Source organism: Erpetoichthys calabaricus, chromosome 6, assembly GCF_900747795.2.
Source record: "Erpetoichthys calabaricus chromosome 6, fErpCal1.3, whole genome shotgun sequence".
NCBI classification, from domain to species: Eukaryota; Metazoa; Chordata; class Cladistia; order Polypteriformes; family Polypteridae; genus Erpetoichthys; species Erpetoichthys calabaricus.
The window spans coordinates 64,367,281-64,383,650 of record NC_041399.2 but is presented as its reverse complement, the minus strand read 5'-3'; the positions used below and the strand labels follow the sequence as shown (position 1 = coordinate 64,383,650).

General features: G+C 38.9%; 1 long non-coding RNA gene across 1 annotated transcript in view; it reads right to left on the bottom strand.

The window, feature by feature from the left end:
* The window catches only part of LOC127528456 (uncharacterized), a 272,579-nt gene extending 263,216 nt beyond the window's left edge, over positions 1-9,363 (bottom strand). Inside the window, exon 1 of the long non-coding RNA XR_007935351.1 lies at positions 9,164-9,363. This is a non-coding gene — a long non-coding RNA (uncharacterized LOC127528456). The remainder of the gene's footprint in view (positions 1-9,163) is intronic.
* Between the last annotated feature and the right edge of the window lie 7,007 nt (positions 9,364-16,370).

Below are 16,370 nucleotides of genomic sequence, written 5' to 3'. Positions count from 1 at the left end.
GTGCAGTGGTAGTGCTGCTGCTTTGCATAAGGAGACTGTGGCAGATTGTGGGTTTGCTTCCCGGTTCCTCCCTGTGTGGATAGCACTTTGAGTACTGAGAAAAGCGATATATAAATGTAATGATTTATTATGTCTGGAAAGTTTTTACTTATTTTAAAAAGGCCATTGTCATAGAAGGTTAACTTCTTTTTGGTACGTTCATAGAGTTATCATAAAATGTACATAAAACGCGGCCTCATGCACATTTACTGTATGTGTTATCACTCATGCATACACCATCAGACTTTAGCTTGTAGTGATGAAAAGATGCATTTGAGTAAACACGTGACAGTTTACAAAATGAAGTACCTTGAAGCACTACATATTAAAAAAAAATCAATCTACTCCTGAAAGTGCAAACATTTTACATTGGAGGATAAGTACAATAAAGAAAATATTATTTTTTCACAGTTTTGAGATTAAAGTCCTAACAAGTTGCATGTCACAAAGCACAATTGTGAAATTAGCAGTCCACCTTTTCCTATTGATTTTTTTTATATTCAATCTGTCCACACTTACATGATTCAATTTTTGAAGTTATTGTTAAGCAGAAGCTATCAGTGCAGTGTTAGATGCAATGCAGGAACTAATCTTGCATGTGATGCCAGTACATTGTAGGATGCACTCATACTTGGGATCAACAGTACAGAGTAATGGGGATTGTGGAAGAGAGGCGAAAAAGAGAGTGCAGGTAGGGTGGAATGTGTGGAGAAGAGTGTCAGGAGTGATTTGTAAAAGATGGGTATCAGCAAGAGTAAAAGGGAAGGTCTACAGGATGGTAGTGAGACCAGCTATGTTATGTGGGTTGGAGACAATGGCACTGACCTGAAAGCAGGAGACAGAGCTGGAGGTAGCAGAGTTAAAGATGCAAAGATTTGCACTGGGTGTGACGAGGATGGACAGGATTAGAAACAAGTACATTAGAGGGTCAGCTCAAGTTGGACGGTTAGGAGACAAAATCAGAGAGGCAAGATTGTGTTGGTTTGGGCATGTGCAGAGGAGAGATTTTGGGTATATTGGGAGTAGGATGCTAAGGATTGAGCTGCCAGGGAAGAGGAAAAGAGGAAGGCCTAAGAGAAGGTTTATGGATGTGGTGAGAGAGGACATTCAGGTGATGGGTGTAACAGAGCAAGATGCAGAGGACAGAAAGATATGGAAGAACCTGTAACGGGAGCAGCCGAAAGAAGAAGAAGACTCATGCAGGCATCCACACTCACTTGTCTAGGGAATTTAGAATTGCCAGCTACCTAGCACACTTGAGGCCATGTTGTGCTTGGCAGGTTGCAGCTGTCTTGACAAGGTTAACAATCTTTTTTTTTTAAATCCAATATTGAAGACTGTCTTCATATTGACTCATATAGTTTTTAAATAAACATAACTCAAAATGCTCTAAAATGTTTCAAAAGCTAGTTCTATATCAATGCAGTAGTTGACTAGATTTGTAGTATTCGACCTTGCAATGTGTGAACAGCAGCTGGTTGATACATGAGGGAACACATTAAAGGACTGTTGGTTACACAGGGCTGTGTTTCAGTTCCACTGCCCCATCTCCCAATGCTACTGGCATGTGATTCCACTCCTGCCTATATCAATTTGATATATCTCACTGCGTACCTGGGACCCAAAGGAAAAGATCCTGCTGTTATTCACCTCTTTCAGCTGATCCATGCCAGGCTGTAGACTGGATGGGGACTCTGAACCAACACTGATGTATTTTTGCAAAAGAATGCATCTTAAGAAGTGAGTGTTGTCTTTCTCCCCACTCTTTATGGTGGCACTCTCTTTTTCTCTCTCTTAGGTTTGGTCTCCCATTGTTACAATATTTATTTTTGGTTGAGTATCATCATTTTTAGAACAGCTTTAAAAATTGTCAGACTAATCCAGAAGAATCTACATTGAGGATTTTATCAATTATTAACAATAAAATAAACATATCCAACATCTCACTTTACTGCTAATTAATATTAATTAACAATGTCCGGTAATCTTTGTCATTATGGAAAAAATAAATACAGGAACATGTTAAACACAAAAGTGGAACTGTACAGTAACGAAGAAGTCTCAGCCTTCACATTAATTACTGACATGCAGAAAATCCACCAAAATATATCCATTTAACATTTAATACAATTCTTTAGTTATTTCCTTTAACCATAGAAAACTGCCAGGCTTTTCAAGAGTCTCACAATCATTTGTGTAGATAACTGTTTTCTGGCTTCTTTCTTAAATTGATCTGCATTTAATTTCTACTAGTAACATTAATTCATGGTTGATTTTGTAAATGGAAATTGTTTTTATTTTAATCTGATCATTTTAATTGATAAATATTAATCATATTGATCCTTCCAAACTGACATCTTATAATTTTACATACATGTAATAAAATTTTTACAGCCACTCAGATTAACATCTGACCTGGAATGTACAAATACATAAGTACAGCAATTGTATCTTACCATTTGAGAAAAGCGCTATATAAATGTAAAGAATTATTATTAATATTATTATTATTTAGAAAGCCTAACTTCAAGAAAACCATAATTTTATGTTTAAAATAAAGGAACAGACATTCTTCACATTGTTGCTGTGGTGTCGCACTATGAATTCATTCAGATTTATAATCCTGTCTTGTCTGTACATCAGTCAAATGAGGTCTACTCAATCTTATTTTAGCAGGCTCCTTATATACTTGAGTTTCTCAGTCATTTTGAGTCAGTTTCCTGCGTATTAACTGTTTTCAACTGTGTTTTCGACCTTGCCATCACCAACATTTTTTGCTTTGTTATCTTGCTTTTATTTTTTTTCCCCATTATTCATTTCTGCTGTTGTAGCCTACCTGTGTACCTACATTTTTTGCCCAATAAGCTTAACTCAGTCTAGTTTGTGTTCTGTTTTTCTTTTATATTAAAGTATGCACCTGTACTACTTGTGCTATTCCACAGCAGATTAGACAGGAAACAGAATTAGGAGATAGCACAGAGAAGTCAGAATACATGCAGGTGTCCTACCCAGGAAGACAATAATTAAATAACAATGCTCAGTATGTGCAGCCACAGAACCGTAGTCAGAAATCAGACCATAAATCATAAAATCATAAGCCAAAGAGGGTATGCGTAACCAAAGCCAAGAAACAAGAGACGTAATCCGTAATCAGAGGACAGAAAAGAATGTGAAAACAAGTAAATCAAAAGGTAATGATACAAAATGAGGCAAAGTTTTTTTTTTTTTCAGGAATCCAATCTTGGATGAATTACTTTGCGATTGGCACCAGCATTTTAAAACTTTGCGCTAATGATGTCAGGACGCACAACCTCTGGGAGCTGTCTTCCAGCAACACAGCCTCGTGCCCTAGAACTCAGACTCCAAAATGGTGGCATCCATAGACATAACAAGATGGTGTTGCAAAAAAACCTGTATCAAAGAAAAAGATGACTGGATTCCTTTGCCTCAAAACCCCCCGAAAACCACCTTACATGTTAATACCTACTAAAAAAAAACAATAAAACAAGAAAACCCTTCTGACTCCTCATGCTGTTAAGTAGGGAATTAAACAAAAAGGAAAAGTGGTGGGTAGTGTCATTTCATATTGATGTGTCACACACATACTGCCACCATCTACCCATTAGAACATTAGAACACTCTAGACGAGAACAGGCCATTCAACCCAACAAAACTTGCCAGTCCAATCCACTTAATTCTTCTAAAAAAATAGTCTAGTTTTGAAAGTCCCTAAAGTCTTACTGTCTGCAACACTATTTGGTAAATTATTCGAGTGTCTATGGTTCTCTATCTAGATAAAACTTCCTAATGTTTGTGCAAAATTTACCCTTAACAAGTTTCCAACTGTGTCCCCATGTTCTTGATGAACTCATTTTAAAATAACAGTTTCGATCCACTGTACTAATTCCCTTCATAATTTTAAACACTTCAATCATGTCTCCTCTTAATCTTCTTTTGCTTAAACTGTATAGGCTCAGCTCTTTTAATCTTTCCTCATAATCCAACCCCTGTAGCCCTGGAATCAGCCTACTCGCTCTTCTCTGGATCTTTTCTAGAGCTGCTATGTCCTTTTTGTAGCCTGGAGACCAAAACTGCACACAGGACTCTAGATGAGGCCTCACCAGTGCATTATAAAGGTTGAGCAGAACCTCCTTGGACTTGTACTTCACACATCGTGCTATATAACCTAACATTCTGTTAGCTTTCTTAATGGCTTCTGAACACTGTTGGGAAGTTGATATTGTAGAGTCCACTATTACTCCAAATCCTTCTCAAAAGGTGTACTTTTGATTTTCAGACATCCCATTGTGTATTGAAATCTAACATTTTTACTTCCTACATGGAATATTTTATATTTACTGACATTATATTTCATCTGCCACAAATCTGCCCAAGTCTGTATGCTGTCCAAGTACCTCTATAATGATTTAATGGGTTCCAAATTATCTGCTAATCCACCTATCTTGGTTTCATCTGCAAAAATAACCAGGTTGTTACTTATATTCCTATCTAAATCATTTATATACTGTATATTAAAAATAGCAGCACCCCCAGCACTGACCCCTGCTGGACACCACTCTTAACATCAGCCAATTCTGTTAAGGTTCCTCGCACCATCACCCTCTGCTTCCTGTGTCTGAGCCAATTTTGCACCCATCTACAAACATCACCCTGAATTCCAACTTCTTTTAGTTTGATGCCAAACCCCTCATGTGGCACCTTATCATATGCTTTCTGAAAGTCAAGATAAATAACGTCATATGCTTCACTTTGATCATACCCTTTTGTTGTATCCTCATAGAATTCCAGCATGTTAGTAAAAACATGACCTCCCTCTTCTGAACCCATGCTGTTCAAAAAAAACTCCTGTTCTTGCCATATGTTGCTCAATTGTAATAATTCTTTCCATTAATTTTCCTGTGATGCATGTTAAACTTACTGGCCTATAGTTGTTTGGATCTGCTCGGTCACCCTTTTTATATGAAGGGATAATATTTGACATTTTTCAGTCCTTTGGAATTTCCCAAAAGCACAGTGACTTTCAAAATTATGCGTCAAGGGATTATATACAGTATGTACTTGCTAACCTCCTTAAGAACTTGAGGGTAAATATCATCTGGTCCTGGTGATTTGTTTGATTTCAGCATATTTAATCGGAGCAGTACTTCTCCCTCTACAATTTCTAAATCCCTCAGTACCTCCTTAGTAGTTCCGTTTACCACTGGGAGGTTATCTACTTCCTCACTTGCCTCCCTGATATCCGTCTTAATGGTTGCCTTCATTCTTTGAGCCTCTACAATCTAAATCCATCAAAAGGCAGAATCCAACCCTACCACGGGGCTACGGCTAAACTGTATAAAATATCGTGTATTCAAATTGTTCTGTTTTAACCAATTTTAAGATAGCAAAAAATGGCAACAAAATAACAATGTTACTTTGTTTCTGGTTGGCATGGTATACAAAATGTTTTTATCTAGATGAAACATTAGCCATGCCAAACTGGACAATGAATGCAAATGCACTCTCACAGAAGCTCATCAAGTTACAGTGCTAAGTTTTCTCAATAATAAAGGCCACATCCACAATATGTTTTCATTTAAAAACACTTACATAAGCCTTCATTTTCACCTCTTGTCCACACTAGCCCAGTGTTTTTATGTGCTGAAAACTGAAACTTTTGAAAATGTTTTCCACAGCCTGAAATCACCAGCTTAGAGCTGTTGCAATACAGAAGGGTAAAAAAATGGGCTTTTAAAAACACAGACTTTGTGCTTATTACATAGACATTCCCTAATTGGGTAATGCCGTTTACAACATCTAATTCCCTGATTGGTCACCCTTTGCATATTCATATTCCCGCATAGTGAACATGATATTGTATGCCTCTAAATTGTATATTTTACTGTATGAATGACGCAAACATTCCAATAGGTAAATAATTAACTGGTCACTTTGTGAAACTCCCCTGGCCGGTGGCATTACCGTCCCTTCAAGGACTGTATCATTGATGCGTGCATGGCAGGTGTAGGTGAAGGTCTGCGTCATATTCATTTTTAATCATTTTAGTGTGGACTGAGATACTTCTATAAACAATATGAAAACGTGACAGACATAGCTTTTATTTAAAAAAATGCCATTTTAAAATGAAATGTATTAATGTGGACATATCCTAAGTAGCAATGGCATTGAATCACAATTTTTTCAAATGAGCAGAGTGCCTGTATTTAATGAGAATGTGTTTTAGATGTTGCGGCAGTACATATTTTATAGAATTTTATTCACTGAAAGATTCCTAGTATATCATTTTTGTTTATTTCAGCTGTATAATACTGGTGTGGTGTGGGAGATAGCACAGATTATAGCGGTTTTGTTTGCTATCAAACCCCACATTGATGCATTTCATTCCATCCAGTTTAACAAAACTTTCTCTCTTTTCCTTATGTCAATTCAGTAGCTGTTGAAGGATTTGATCTTCACATGCAGAGTCATATTGAACAATTCCAAATTGTATTTTGGAAATTAACTTGGGGGCGGCACGGTGGCACAGTGGGCAGCGCTGCTGCCTCACAGTTGAGTGACCTGGGGACCTGGGTTCGCTTCCCGGGTCCTCCCTGCATGGAGTTTGCATGTTCTCCCCGTGTCTGCGGGGGTTTCCTCCGGGTGCTCCGGTTTCCTCCCACAGTCCAAAGACATGCAGGTTACGTTGATTGGTAATTCTAAATTGGCCCTAGTGTGTGCTTGGTGGGTGGGTATGTTTGTGTGTGTCCTGCAATGGGTTGGCACCCTGCCCGGGATTGGTTCCTGCCTTGTGCCCTGTGTTGGCTGGGATTGGCTCCAACAGACCCCCGTGACCCTGTGTTCAGATTCAGCGGGTTGGAAAATGGATGGATGAAATTAACTTGCTGTATTAGGCCAATTTAGGTTAAGTAGGCTGTGTCATCCCAGAGGGAAATTTATAGGTTAGTATGCTAGGTTTGTGCTAAGATTTAGGTTACAAGTATTTATTAAATAAGTTACAAAAGAATTATCTGAACATTTCAGTTCTCCTGCAGTTCTTGTATAATATTGACATGTTAATATATCAGATTCTGCTTTGCACTACACAGCATATTTACTAATAGGAATACTCTGCACCACAGAAGAGAAAAAAAAACACACACACACAGCGCATAGCAAGCTGTTTTAGCTAAAAGCAATAAAACTCCAAAGACACAAGAGTAAAATACCAGAGCAAATACACTATTATAGGAGTAAATCATTTCCTGAGCGCAAATTATACACTGTTTGAAGTTCATACTCAAAGGAAGTGCCCTGAATCATGTAGCAACACCATTATATAAGACAACAACATAACAATGTTGCATAAATTTAATTCTGTTTCAAATATTTAGCACCTCTTTGATCATTGTCAGCTGAGATTTCATACAATAGGTGCAATATTCAATAGGCAGGTCTGTCAGCTTTCACTGTGCTATGACTTCTGCATTTTTTTGCCAGATGCTTCTGCATACTAATGCTAAAGTTGCATTTATTCTTAAGTGCTTTGCAAATATTAATCTTATTTAATTTTAATGTATATATGTTTTTTTCACTTTAAAGTGTATATATTTTACACATATTAAAATAAAAAACAACAGTTTTTTAAATGGATGAAATGTAGCACAGAGTTCAGTATTGCTGCATCATGGAGTCAACCTCCTGAGTTTGAATACCGTGCACAGTCACTGTTATGCGATTATTTTTTCTGACGTTATTTTGGTCCTTTTTCAGTCTTTTTTTCTGTTAATAATGGTTCTGAAATAAATTAAACTTATGCATTTTCAATTTTTTTTGAGAAGTATCTAAAGATGTTAAATTCATTTCACAACTTTTTTGACACCATCTTTATTTGTTAATGGGTGCTGCCATTATTGCTCTGTGGCTACAGTATTGCCAGCCACAAATGACCAGAAGTGTGCATCATGTGACTGTGTAAAGGTCAACCCTGGTGCTGAAATGCAGCAGTATAAAATGGTGAAAAGGGATGAAAGGGCTTCTAAATACTCCTAGGCAGACTTTGTGGAGTCTGACCTCAAAAATAGGCTTTATCCAAGGCAGCCAGACCCCAAACTCAAAAGGCAGGTTTCAAAGACCTGCACAGGTAAAAATGGTACTCAGGTCTTTAAAAGTTCACAAAAAATCCCTGCCTTGAGAAAACAAGGCCAATGAGGAAACTGTGTAAATGATTTATTTGTATAAACTACAGGAGAACAAAAATGTCAAAACAAGGGAAAATAAGGCAAAAAGGGTTTAAGGCTAACAAGTATGGCAACCCAAGGCTAACAAATAATAATAATAATAATAATAAGTTACATTTATTGAGTGCCTTTCACAAACCCAAGGTCGCTTTACATACAGAGTAAAAAAAAAAATAACACAGATAATAAAAGTTCGTAAAGTTTTCAGTTGAGATTTAAAAGTGCAGAAAGAGGAGCAACCTCGGAGAGACTGAGGAAGAGAGTTCCAGAGTTGAGGGGCCGTAGCACTGAAGGACCAGCCTCCCAAGGTGGAGAGTCTGGTGCGTGGGACAGTAAGGAGATGACTGCTCGAAGAAATGAGAGAGCGACAAGGAGTGTAAGGAGCTAGTAGCTGAGTGAGGTAAAGGGGGTTGGGGGGCATGGTTATGTAGGGCTTTGAAGGTGAGAAGCAGAATCTTGAATTTAATCCTTGATGGAACCGGTAACCAGTGAAGCTGGGAGAGAACAGGGGAGATGTGAGCAAAACGCTTTGTGTGGGTGAGGACTCTGGCTGCGGAGTTCTGAGTATACTGTAGCTTCTGTATAGATTTTGCAGGGAGGCCAATGAAGAGGGAATTACAGTAATCAATACAAGACATTATGAAACAATGAACCAGAGTTTGAGCATCAGACAAGGACAGAAATGGACGGAGGTGGGTAATGTTACGGAGATGATAGAATGAAATTTTGGAAAGAGACCTAATGTGTAGCTCAAAGTTACAGTAAGTGATGAATCAAACAAAACACCAAGATTTCTGACAACAGGAGCAGGTTTGACAAGTGTACCATCAACAGAAATAGAAAAATTGGATGTCTTAGAAAGTTGGGATTTTGGACTTACCAGTAACACTTCAGTTTTATTGGCATTAAGTTTGAGAAAGTTATTTTCCATCCATAGCTTAAGATCAGTGATGCAGTCAGTGAGTGTGCTGGGATGTGAATCTGTAGTTGAGCCTGTACTAAGATATAACTGTATATCATCTGCATAACAGTGGAAGTTAAGGCCATTTCTGCTAATAATCTGACTGAAAGGAAGGATATAAAGTAGAAAAAGTAATGGCCCAAGGACTGTACCCTGAGGGACACCATGTGACACAGGTGAGGTGGAGGATTTATATTGGCAGAGTGTGACAAACTGTTGCCTATTAGAAAGATATGATGTGAGCTATTGAAGGGCTAAGCCAGAGATGCCTACAGCAGAGAGATGTGACAGGAGGATTTCATGATTAACAGTGTCAAATGCTGCACTTAAGTCAAGAAAGAGGAGAATATTAAGGGAACCGCAATCTGCAGACCGGAGAAGATCATTGACTACACGGAGAAGAGCTGTCTCAGTGCTGTGCTGTGTATGAAAGCCAGACTGAAAAGGCTAATAGATTGTATTATCTAGAAGAAAAGCATGGAGTTGCGTAGAAACCATGTGTTCCATCACCTTAGCCAAAAAAGGCAGATTAGAGATAGGCCTGCAACTGGAGAGAAAGCAAGGATCCAGGTCAGGTTTTTTAAGGATTGGGGTAACTGCAGCAGTTTTGAGGGCAGTTGAGACAGAACCTGAAATGAAACATGCATTTACCAATGAGGCAATAGGAATACTAATTATAAAAATGGATGAGCATGTCTTAAGCAGAGAAGTGAGGGCAGGATCAAGCAGACAGGAGGAGGAATTAGATTTATTAATAAGTTCAGAGATGGCAAGAGAATCAACAGGCGAGAAACAAGTGATTCTTGATGATGTAGATGGCAGATTAGAATGAGTGAGTGATTGAGGTGTGGAGGGGAAACTGTGATAGATTTGATCAATTTTGGTATTAAAGAAATGTAAGAAAGCCTGACACTGTTCAGCTGTATTGGGGCATGCTAGAGGAGGGGGTTGGAGGAGTTTATTAACAGTTCTAAAAAGAGTTCTAGGCCTAGACTTAGCACCATTTATGACAGAGGAATAATAGTTGGAGCGAGCAGTGTTAAGGGCATCCCTATATTTAAGTATGTGCTCAGTGTAAAGCTGTGATTGAACTATGAGGCCCTTTTTCTTATAAAGCCGTTCAAGACGCCGGCTAGTGGCTTTCATAGCTCTGAGCTCACTGGTGTACCAGGGACAAGAGCGGGAGGCTGGAACATACCTAGTCCTTAAGGGAGCAAAGTTACCTAACAGTTGGGAACATAGCTGTTATAAAGGGAAACCATTTTTTCAGGAGAGGGAAGACTATGCTATTCAGAAAGAGACAAAGACAAAAAGGGAAGCAGCAAACAAATCAGAATTAACAGACCTAATGTTGCGATAGGAGACAGACTTTTTCTTGACAGATGTAGTGGTAATAATGCTAAAGTTACATTCAATAATCTTATGATCAGAAATACCAGAGAGTGAACCTGAGACAGAGACATTATTCAAGCCATTTGAACAAAGCAAGTCAAGAATATGACCCTGAATATGAGAGGGGAAATCCACATGCTGTGTCAAGTCAAAAGTTGAGATAAATTCAGGTGTAAGAGAGCAGTTGATATCAACACGAATATTAAAATCACCAAGTAAAATAACAGCAGGGCAAAGAGATGAGATTACAGTGAGAAGTTCATTAAATTCAGACAGAAAGTTCACCACAGATTTGGGAGGGCGATAAACTAACAACAGCAGTACAGGAGGGGAGGAAACCATTTAACAGCAATATATTCAAATGATATGACTTCAAAAAAGGAGAGTTCCTTCATTGTCAAGGTAGATCTATAAACCACAGCCAGGCCACCCCCTTTTCCTGTTAACCTGGGTTTAGATATGTGACTATAGCCTGGGGGAGACAGCAAGTTTAAATGTAAATAGTCACCAGGTTGTTGCCAAGTTTCTTTAAGAAGAAACATGTCCACTTGCTTCTGGGAGATGAGGTCATTAATCAGCAAAGTCTTGTTAGTGATGGAGCGAGTGTTCAAAAGGGCGAGCCTAAAGTTGGAACAGCCGGGAGAGTAGGGCACAGACACTTCCTGAAGAGGACAAAGATGGCCCATGTTTATTCCTCGGACAGCCCTAGCGTTACGCCAGTGAACACGGTGAGATGTCAATATACTTGGAATCGACGGGTCCGAGCCATAGACCCGCGAGGGGCCTCTTTTAGACCGGTGACTATAGCGAGGACGCCGAGTAATTCCAAGCAACTGGCAAAAACTATAACTCTGGGAGACCAATCGTGGATGACAGTCAAGATTTTTAGGTTCATATGGAGAATATATGAGCTGTATTACCAAGAAAGTAGAAATGACAACACACAGCACAACTACATACCAGAGACAGAACAGGGTAAGAACATCCAGACACCAGTGGACACTGCCAAGAGCGAACAGAATACCACACAACAGCATGCTAACTCCAGCTGCACACATTAGCCAACCCAAATCTCACTGCATAACCAGCTAGAAAAGGAAAAGCACAGTGGGCAGGCTGCACATTCGCACTTCAGACTGGCGACTACAAATGAAGCAAGAGTAGATTCATACTCATCGTGAAGGCAGTAACAGGAGAGAAGGAAGACAGCTCGCGCAGGACTGATGCAGGTGTGATCTAGGCAATCGGCAGTGGCATTTGTAAGTAAAATTCGAAAAAAGCAGTCAAATCAGAAGATAAAGGTGGATAAGTCTGACGGGACAAAACAAAACAAATACAACGACACCGGTGAGAAGCGGCAGCCAAATGCGCACAGTGTAATATGATATTCAAAATCCAATAAAAGAAGCACAAAATCCAATAAAAAGAAGCACAAATCATTAACTAGCTATTAAAATAAACTTATCTGACAATTGATCTGAATTCTAAAACACTCAGTGAACCTCTAGGAGTCTACTCCCCAGCCTGAAATACATGGTCTGAGGGTGGTCCCTCAGCAGTGATGTACTGGAAAACAAGAAACACAAGCAAATAGCATAAAAATACAATACATAAATGCTAAACAATAAATATAATTATTAAAATTACATAAAAACACATTAAAATAATAATTAAAATGTAACAGAAATAACCAAAAAGAGAAAAACAAACATTAGTGAGGGAACAAATTCTGGCCAAAACACAACACCCAGCCACTTAAAAACTCAATTTGTTGGTGTGTGCTTTCTTCATTTTGATTTCCAATTAAAAGAATTTGGGGCTCTGAATGATTGACTACGATTAAGCACTGCATTTTGTGTTTTGATAAGGATCATAAACTATCATAATTTAAAACTGAGTCTTCTCTTCCAGTCACTTCCTATTTAAATCTTGTCTTATGTGTCTGAGGATAGAATAGTCGTGTCCGTGTGGAGTCTGCATATTCTCCCTCTGTTTGTGTGGCTTTTTCTCAGGAGACATTGGGGGAAACACAACTGGCCCAGTTTGAGTGGGTAAAACAGTGTACTGGCCTCTTGTTCAGCCTCATATCACAGAGTCTGAATAGGTGAGTTGTGAGAATGTAATGTATTCTTATATGAACAATTTATTGAATAACTGAATTGTTTTCCCCGGCCTTCTGAAATGAAGATGATCTGGCACAACTGGAACTTATAGGGAAGCTATTAAAGAACAGTAGAAGGGTAAGTAGTGTTTAGAACCTCACTGAAAAAACAAATTGTCTTAGATGCATTTTCTCTGTTGAATATAGTAAAAAAAAAAGCAACATTTAAATGGGCACAGTGTAAGCTCATATACTTATTTAAATAAGGAGTAATAAATAAAAAGGTCAAAATAAAAAGGTCAGTCAGTCAGTATCCAACCTGCTATATCCTAACATAGGGTCACAGGGGGTCTGCTGGAGCCAATCCCAGCCAACACAGGACCCAAGGCAGGAACAAATCCTGGGCAGAGCGCCAACACACCGCAGGACACACACACACACACACACTAGGGACAATTTAGAATCGCCAGTGCTCCTAACCTGCATGTCTTTGGACTGTGGGAGGAAACCGGAGCATCAGGAGGAAACCCACGCAGACACGGGGAGAACATGCACGCTCCACACAGGGAGGACCCGGGAAGCAAACCCAGGTCTCCTTTCTGCAAGGCAGCAGCGCTAGCACTGTGCCGCCCTAAATAAAAAGGTATATTTTGGATATTTATATAAAAAAACTCCTAAAGGTCAAGTTTTACTTTTGTTCAGTAAATGCCTGAGCCTATCCCAACAGCATGGGATAGTAAGGCAGGAATAAGTAAAATTTAGCAAAGTACAGTAAATGATAATGCTAATGGGTAAAGTATGCTGTCTGAAAGGAAAACAGAACGAAGAACTGGGCATACTGTACTATATTTAAGACATTTGTATTGAACATTCAGAGAATCTGCTTATTACTTTTTAGGCAATGTAATAAACACACACACACACACACACACACACATGCACACACACACACACGCACACGTACATACACCTCCAATTCAGCTATTTGAAAAATAAATACTTTAACTTCAAGTATTCCAAATCAAGAGATAAAAATGCAGGAATTAAGTGGCTTGGGAAAACTGGAGATGTATAAAGGCCCAAGGATAGAAAAAAAGAGATGAATAATTATTGAATGAATGGAAAAATCAATATTTTCAAACTGTCCTTCTCTTAAAAAACAACAATGATTTAATTTATTACAAAGTTGCAGCTTGACACAGCAGGGCAAAATCATCAAGGGAGGAAAAAAGCAAAGCTTTCCCAATATACAGATATCATCTGGTATGATATAATGTTAAATAATGGTGTGACTTATTGCAATGTAAAAATTACCACAGTAGACTACTGGTGTTGAGTTCAAAGGAGGGTACATTCTCTCTTTACTTGACTCCTGACATCTTTTGATGACCATAATTTTCTCATTACACTTTTTTTACTTACCACATGACTGGAGTTTTTCTAATAAGCACCTGGTGTCCAGGGGCCTCACGTATAAACAGTGCGTACATACAAAAATGTTGTGTAAGAATGTTTCCGCGTTCAAATCGCAATGTATAAAACCTAAACTTGGCGTAAAGCCACGCACATTTCCATGGTAGCTCATACCCTCTCGTACGCAAGTTCTCCGCTTAGTTTTGCAGACTGGCGGCACCCAGCGTCAAAGCAGTGCTACTATTCCTGTGTGGTTATCCTTTCTTTTTCAATTCCACATCCCTGACTTTATAAATACATTGAAATTAACCGCATATTGTTTATTAGTTTAATACATGTGATTGTAATTAACCTGTAACAATATAATGGTCCACAGAGTGGTCAAACTATTCCAAATACCATAACTGCTTTAACGTTATACTCTCACGGCACCTTCTTCTTCTTCTTTCAGCTGCTCCCGTTAGGGGTTGCCACATTGGATCATCTTTTTCCATGTTGCTCTCACTGCACCACTCGAAGTATTTATATCACTGTATCTGAGTGTGAATCACAGCTGTACAGCAGGATCGGAAAGAGAATTATTGGTATACAGCATCAAGCACACGCTGCCTCAGCCATTTGCTATTTTAACTGCTCTCATCCGACAAACGCTTCAGAGTCTTTCCTGTACCGACCTCGCGGTTCACAAACAGTTTCATCCCAAGAACTCTAAACGCACTCAATCAGTTCATCAAGTGATCCTTATAGAACTTTTTGTACTTATAAGTACAATTACCTCACTGTAAACTTGAGATAGTTATAATATTGCACAAACTGAGCCACTTTATAAATGATGACGATATAATTTTTAAGATGAAATGCAGCAAAATATGTTTATTATATTATACAGATAAAACTGTAACTTTGACTACATGGTGCCGCAGCGCTAGTGAGGAGGTGGAGCTCCGTTCATGGATTATTCCTGCCTGTATTCTTGCTGTGGCTGGAGCGACACTGGAAGGATATATGGATAGAATAATTAAACACGTACTATGAAGATATTTCAATGTTCCTTAAAAGTTTTGAAGAATCAGTGTTCTGAGCTTACAGATGGCTTAACGTCTATTACAGAGCTGATTGTGTGGCGATTGGGTATTTAGAGAAAGAAAGGTAAGGACAGGAATTGGGTGGTTAGTACGTTTTAAAGAGACAGTACTTCTGTAATAAAGTAGTTCATCAAAGGTCGCGCATGGCGCAGCAAGCATCTTGCGTGAGACATGAATAATCACTGCGCCACCGTGTTCCCATGTTTAATAATATGCTTTAACTCCTATCATCATGAAAATGATATCACGTATACTTCTCAGTTTTTTCATTATTCAGAGAGCTGTAATATTACAAATGTAATGGATTCTGTGTCCTGTCGGAGGAAGAGAAAGCCCGGAAGCACGTAGTGTGATTCACACACACAGAAGATCAAATACAAAACAAAGCATTTAACGTGCTACTTTAGTTACGATGGGATTTGAGAAACTAGCAAATTAAATGATTTTAAGATGAAGTTTATGATGTTCTACTTTAATGATAAAATAAACTACGTGATTAAAGTGGAAATTTCGAGATTAAAGTTGACATTTCGTGCTTTTTTCACATTGTGTGCCTTTTTTTTTCTCTGTACCCTAATAAGCTTTCAAATGACACTCAGACGGTGAGCTACAACTCGCCTTTTCACGGCGACTTTGATATCTGACAACTTCTTTTTTATATCTCGTGCACTGTGTGACTTTGTGAACTTGAGCTTTTGAGTTTCTCTGACACTCTATGTCACTCGATCAACTTCCTTTTGTTGTTTATACCACCGTTTAAATCAACAAATAGTACGTTTTTCTTTGCCTCCACTTGGTATTCGCTGAAATTCTTCTATTTTCCCTCTTGCTTTTGCCATTGCCTTTTCACTTAGTTGCTGAGCTTAAGGGCTGCGGTGAGTTGGCACCCTGACCAGGATTGGTTCCTGCCCTGTGTTGGCTGGGATTGGCTCCAGCAGACCCCCGTGACCCTGTGTTCGGATTCAGCGGGTTGGATAATGGATGGATGGATGGCTGAGCTTAAGGGCTGTTTATATTGATTTGCATATTCAAAGAGGCGTAATTCTGGGAGGAGTTGGGGCGGGACAGCAGGCGCGTGCATGTGCGTTAATTTTCACACTGACCGGGATTTACAGTATGTAGCGGAAGAACGTGGAAGCTGG